This window comes from Bombina bombina, chromosome 4, assembly GCF_027579735.1.
Source record: "Bombina bombina isolate aBomBom1 chromosome 4, aBomBom1.pri, whole genome shotgun sequence".
Classification (NCBI taxonomy): domain Eukaryota; kingdom Metazoa; phylum Chordata; class Amphibia; order Anura; family Bombinatoridae; genus Bombina; species Bombina bombina.
Genome location: NC_069502.1, coordinates 980,649,243 through 980,656,736, shown reverse-complemented (window position 1 = coordinate 980,656,736; position 7,494 = coordinate 980,649,243).

The window sequence follows — 7,494 nt, the reverse complement described above, 5'->3', positions numbered from 1 at the left end:
AAATCAATAAAAAGATCCCCATTCCCATTATTTATATAGCTTGCTGCATTTTTCTTTGTGACACTGATTAAAATGAAACTTTCCCTAATGCATACCTTCACATCTAAAATGTAATTCTACTCTCACTCACATATGGTCTTGTTTACCCCACAGTTGTATAATACTGAGTCAATGTTTTGCACATTTTCTATCCATCAATCAATTAAAAATGCTAATGTGAGGATTATGTTGCCTTGTCGTCAATTTCTGTCTGCTCCTTATGCATTTAAATCTTGCTGAGAACATACTATTTGCTTACACATTTCCTTTTTAAAAACCATTTACATTTTTTTTTCTCTTAAAGGGACAGTGTACTTCAGAATTGTTATTGTTTAAAAATAAAGATTATCCCTTTATTACACATTCCCTAGTTTTGCATAACCAACATGGTTATATTAATACACTTTTTACCTCTGTGATTATGTTGTATCTAAGCTTCTGCAGACTGCCCCCTTATTTCAGTTCTTTTGACAGACTTGCATTTTAGGAAGTCAGTGCTGACTCATATATAACTCCAAGGGAGTGAGCACAGTTTTTTATTGATATGGTATATGTGAACTAGCACTGTCTATCTATGAAAAACTGTCAAAATGTACTTAGATAAGAGGCGGCCTTCAAGGGCTTAGAAATTAGTATATGAGCCTACCTAGGTTTAGCCTTCAACAAATAATATCAAGAGAAAAGAAGCTAAATTGATGATAAAAGTAAATTGGAAAGCTGATTAAAATTGCATGCCCTATTGGAATCTTGAAAGTTTAATTTTGACTAGATTGTCCCTTTAACATCTATGCAAAATAATAATTACATGTCTACTTTAATTCTTAACACGGTTTAAAACAGTTCAGACTGTAAAATATATATAATGAAAGAAAAGTAAATTATTTTTTTCATTTTTTAATGACAACATTCCCAAAAAATGACATAGCAAATGTATTAGCACTACTGTGTCTAAACATTGTGCCAGTATTTCTTTTTTTCATTTTTGCTAGTCAAGTGATAGTCTAGGGTGCACTTACATCTACAGTGAGCGAAAAAATTATTTTTATCCCCTGCTGATTTTGTACGTTTGCCGACTGACAAAGAAATGATCAGTCTATAATTTAATGGTAGGTTTATTTGAACAGTGAGAGACAGAATAACAACAAAAAAATCCAGAAAAACGTATTTAAAAAAACTGCATTTTAATAAGTTAAATAAGTATTTGACCCCTTTGCAAAACATGACTTAGTACTTGGTGGTAAAACCCCTGTTGATAATCACAGAAGTCAGACGTTTCTTGTAGTTGGCCACCAGGTTTGCAAACATCTCAGGAGGGATTTTGCCCCACTCCTCTTTGCAGATCCTCTCCAAGTCATTAAGGTTTCGAGGCTGACATTTGGTAACTTGAACCTTCAGCTCCCTCCACAGTTTTTCTATGGGATTAAGGTCTGGAGACTGGCTAGGCCACTCCAGGAACTTAATGTGCTTCTTCTTGAGCCACTCCGTTGTTGCCTTGGCCGTGTGTTTTGGGTCATTGGGTCATTGTCATGCTGGAATACCCTTCCACGACCCATTTTCAATGCCCTGGCTGAGGGAAGGAGGTTCTCACCCAAGATTTAACGGTACATGGCCCCGTCCATCATCCCTTTGATGCGGTGAAGTTGTTCTGTCCCCATAGCAGAAAAACACCCCCAAAGCATAATGTTTCCACCTCCATGTTTGACGGTGGGGATGGTGTTCCTTGGGGTCATAGGCAGCATTCCTCCTCCTCCAAACACAGCGAGTTGAGTTGATGCCAAAGAGCTCAATTTTGGTCTCATCTGACCACAACACTTTCACCCACTTCTCCTCTGAATCATTCAGATGTTCATTTGCAAACTTCAGACCGCCTGTACATGTGCTTTCTTGAGCAGGGGGACCTTGCGGGTGCTGCAGGATTGCAGTCCTTCATGGCGTAGTGTGTTACCAATTGTTTTCTTGGTGACTATAGTCCCAGCTGCCTTTAGATCATTGACAAGATCCTCCTGTGTAGTTCTGGGCTGATTCCTCAATGTTCTCATGATTATTGAAACTCCATGAGGTGAGATCTTGCTTGGAGCCCCAGACCAAGGGAGATTGACAGTTATTTTGTGTTTCTTCCATTTGCAAATAATCGCACAAACTGTTGTCACCTTCTCACCAAGCTGCTTGGCGATGATCTTGTAGCCCATTCCAGCCTTGTGTAGGTCTACAATCTTGTAAAGAAGAAATAAGATGCAATTCCCTGTATCTATGTCCTTCACTCAATAATAAACAAATCTCTGGTGCTCAGAGTAAAGGATACTGCCAAAACCATCAATGTGAATGTCACTGTGATACAAAATGCCTCATACATGGGAGAGTCCACAGAGAGCATACGGCAAACGAAATAGGTTGTATCTGTAAATTTCTGTAGAGTAATAAACTCTACAATCTTGTCCCTGACATCCTTGGACAGCTCTTTGGTCTTGGCCATCATGGAGAGTTTGGAATCTGATTGATTGATTGCTTCTGTCTTTTAAACAGGTAATAAGCTGAGATTAGGAGCACTCCCCTTTAATAGAGTGCTCCTAATCTCAGCTTGTTACCTATATAAAAGACACCTGGGAGCCAGATTGCTGATCGATAGGGGATCAAATACTTATTTCACTCATTAAAATGCAAATCAATTTATAACTTTTTTGAAATGCGTTTTTCTTGATTTTGTTGTTGTTATTCTGTCTCTCACTGTTTAAATAAACCTACCATTACAATTATAGACTTCTCATTTCTTTGTCAGTTGGCAAACGTACAAAATCAGCAGGGATCAAGTAATTTTTTCCCTCACTGTAAATGTCAGATAATATGGGTGCGCTAAATCCCTTACCTATTAGACTAATATGAGGGCGTGCAAGAAAATTCATGCCAGATATCCGCTGAACGCTAAGTTGATGGTGAGCAAAACCGAGGGTGAGCTAAATGGAGAGTGTGCAAATAAAGCAGTTATTCATGTAGTTCTGTGCTATACTATTAATAATAATGATTTACATAAGATCTCAAAAAGTGCAACATTTTTGGTTGAGAACCTGGGTTATACTTGCTTATTGGTGGCTAAATGAAGCCACCAATAAGCAAGAGCTATCCAGTGTGCTGAACCTAAAATGGTTGGGCTCCTAAACTTTACATTCCTGCTTTTTTTCAAATAAAGATACAATGAGAACGAATAAAAATTGATTAGGAGTAAATTAGAAAGTTGCTAAAAATTGCATGCTCTATCTTAAACATGAAAGAAAAAAATTGTGTTGTTTAGTATCACTTTAAGATGCACTGGTTACATTTTTTTAACCGTCCACTTATAATATGAGATTGTGTGTGTTTTTTTAGTGCAAGCTCGAGTGCAAGATAGGCTCTCTTGATTGTGCTCTACTTGTAATCTAGCCCTATGCTCGGCAAATGTTGAAATCTGTCAATGAAACAAGCATTACCTTATTTATAGCTGAGTCTTAAGAAAATATAAACAAACTAGAAGCAAAATTACACAAACATACCTAGAAAAGTCATAAGTAGTCACATTCATATTATTTTGTCATTTTTGTCTGCTTATTCTTAAGGCAGGAAATGTAATAATGATGCTCAGTTATACTATACATTATAGGTAGAATAGCAAATCCCTAAGCAGAGAAATAAAAACACACCAGGGAAAATTCCTGCCCCTAAAGGCTCAGGTTGAGTTCGCGTGATCTAGGGGTGGAGCCTAGGTGTTTTAGAGAGGATTTGCAATGCACATGGTGAAGTTGGGTGGAGTCTGGGTGTAGCTAGGGGAGGTCAAGTAACTTTAAAGAAACACTATAATGCCACAATAGTTTGCTAATTGTTAGACAATGCAATTTTAGCATTAATAAATTACCATGTGTTTAACCTCTGCAAAAGGGTTTAACCTCATAAGTAAAGTTCTATTAGGGAGTCGCAAGCTTTGGAGTTCAAAAACATAAAATGCCAATTTATTGTCACTACAAAAATACTGTCTGTCCTGACATATCCTAAGGGCAATGCTTGTGTCGCCTGCATAGGATGTTACCCCCTTTAACCCCTTAAACCCCTTAAAAAGTGCCCCCCTACACCCCCCCCCCCAAAAAAAAAAAGTGGAAAAAAATTAGGACTTTTTTAATTATTATTTAGGACAACTAAAAATAAATATTAGATGTAAAATTACATTTTCCCTTTTATGGAGATACACAAATACACACACCAATTGCAATATTTGTTGTAATGGAAGCTACACCAAAAATCAATATTCACTTGACTTAAATGGCCATACAATTTCTATTATGTATAACAAAAACAAATCATGTTAAACTTTTAATGCAAAATATTCTAAAGAAAACCCTATTTAAAGGGACATAAAATGTGACAATTTGCTAGAGCATTTTAATATTGCACTAGTGCTTGCACAGAAGTGTGTTAGCCACTTGCAAAAGAGTTAAACACATAGTCAATGTCAGTTCTGAGACAGCAATACACATCTGTGCAGACCCAGATGGGCTCATAGGACATGTTTATTGACAAGCCATTAGTGTATTGCTTTTCTGGATATGACTTTGACTATGTGCTTAACATTTTGTTGGAGTTAAACACAGTTTTGTGTAAACAATAGCAATATTAAAACTAGCAGCATGCAAGCTCATCAGCAACCTGTGCAGCCAGTGGAAGAAAACATAAAATGTAGGTATTTTTTTCCACTACATGAAAAAAATCTTGTGAACTCTGATATTTTTGGTACAAATACACACAGATGTTACATTTATTTTGTTCTGAAATATAAATATAATATGATGTTGCTCTCAAAGGAAAACATGGAATGTTGTAGATTATATGTAATCCAGGGGTCAACAAATGTGTTTAAAATTAGAAATTAGAAATTCAATTTAACCACAATACAAAAATACCACACTTACTTGATAAAAGAACAGATTAACAATTTGTTATGTGATGTGTGTGTATGTATATATATATATATATATATATATATATATATATACACATACATATACATACATATACATACATACAAACAAATATGCCATGTGAGTGGTTTACACACATACACATTTTTCAGCCTTACAGTCTACAAACTTTGTTGCCAAAGAGTGTAAAATTTGTAAATCACAATTGGCTATTGTAATAAAGAGCAGAGCAGCTAGTCCCACATAACCTCCACACCTCCAAGGCCTTTATAGAACAAAAACATTCATCCTGAAGTAGAATTTAACCCCCTGGCTATAAAAATGCCCTACGGCACATAACAAGTGAATACACTGCAACCCTCTCTGGTAGCCAAGGGGTTAAAGTGCTCTGCTTGTTATGTTGTCATTCTAGGCAGCATTAGAAGCTTTGTACAGTCCTAACCTGTTGTTTTGAAGCTTTCATTCCTCAACAAAAAGTGTCTGCTACTCATCAGCATGGAGCTTGTCTGTGTGAGGCAACAGAAGTACATAAAATAAAAGTGAAACTAAACATGCCTGGCGAAAATGGGAGGGGTTTAGTTTTAATATTTGCCCCTCTCTCCTTCATGGCTCCCTCAACTGCTGTAACATATTCCCAATAAACACTCGACTCTGTAAGCACCTGGCAGCACAATTCTTACTAAAATTAATGCCCTCACAAAAAAAAAATTACTGACAGGCAGGCGCCCCTCACTGCAAGGTGCCTAATGGGAAATCCGGCCCTGCCCTTAAAGTATATTTTAATAAGGTCCAGTGAGTAATAAAAAAACATGCTACTTAGATCATGACATTTGAATTAGGATGTTCCTTTAGCAGAAATTGGGTATTGACAACTGTAGGATATGTATTTTTTTTTTATAATGCATTCAAATGTTGAAAACTAGTTTAATATAGCTTAGAGGAGAGAAGGTAAATAGGATGTATAATTAAAATCTTCAAATTTACAGTATAAAGGTATTTAATAAAGTGAAGTAAAAAAAAGTAATTTGTGAAATAACTTCTTTGCAGCAAAGGTGGTTTATTCATGTATTATTTTTCTAGTAGAAGTGGTAAACACAAATATTGTAACGACATTCATGAATACATTATTGTTGGAATAAAAAAGCGCTTAATAGAATTCATTGCAACTTGTATTATTCATCATTTCAAAATGATTTTGCCATTTCTTTCTTTTTTTTAAACTTCATTTGTGCAAGGTCTATTACTTACTGTCAAAGCCCCACAAGTGTCTCTGGTCTCTACAGGAAGGCAAAGGAGTAGCTTAACCTTTTAAGTAGTAGACACCATCATTAGATACAGTCATTTTTTGCCCATGCTCAGTAGAGGACTTTTGCTCTAAAATCATGAGACGGTAAAAGTTAAATTTTTATCTGTAGCTCTCTTATCTCACTAAAAGCAGTGGCTACACTGAGAATTTCAAAGTGCTCATTTTTCTAGAAAACAAGTCAGCTGTTTTCTACTTTTATGTTTAGTTTGATTTAACATATTGTTTTATGAAAGGAGCACTGTCATATCCCTTTACGGGTATTCTAAGATAATGGACCTCACACTTAAAAGGAAATTGGGGAAGGAGCAGAGTGACTGCTGGACCAGGGAGATCTGATATAACTTTTGGTTATATACACAGAGAGAAGAGCACAACCTGAAATGAACAGATCAGTAGCTTGCTCTTTGGCGAGTCACCACATAAGAGCAGCCTCTTTTAGCCCAATTGTGCCTTTCAAAGAGGAGTCTAAGAGGAGAATGGAATACCAGGCAATCTTGGCAAATCCATGGCCACCCAGATGAGTGAGCTTTGTCAGTAAGGTACAATGGACAGAGAGTCCATGTCTGGTTTCTCCCATCACCCTTTGGGATGGTATTTCAGGGATAGGACTATATTTTGGCAAGATCAGGCTGATATGGTTCTAGATATTTCTCCACTATGAAATAAGCATTTTTTTAGTGTGTCAGCAAATGTGGTGCATGTTCAAGGTTAAACAATTAACCATCATTCTTTATTTAATACATATAATTTAAAAAATCATGTTTTTTTCTTCTCTAAACCACTTCATACATTTATCTGGTTTTTATCCTCTTCACTATTGATTGCCTGAATGAAATGCCAATTTGTAATAGATTGACCTATATTTTTCTTTTGTACTTTTTCAATTGCTTTTTATGTACTTCAAGCATCACGGTTTGTTTCCATTGTTATCTGTAGCTGAACAGTTTTTGTATACAAAATATATTATGTTCAATTTTAGACAATTCATTTTATGTTATCAAATCAATAACAATATTAGTTTTGTGAAATTTTATAATTTGAAATCATACAGATGTGCATTACTTATAATGGAACGATTATTTTATCAAGTAATATTTTCTCGTTCACATATTATAGCTAAACTGACAGTTATATGAAAACTAATACTAATCGTCATGATTATTTATCTTCAAACTGCAATGAATGCATCTTAACACAACATGTTACTCA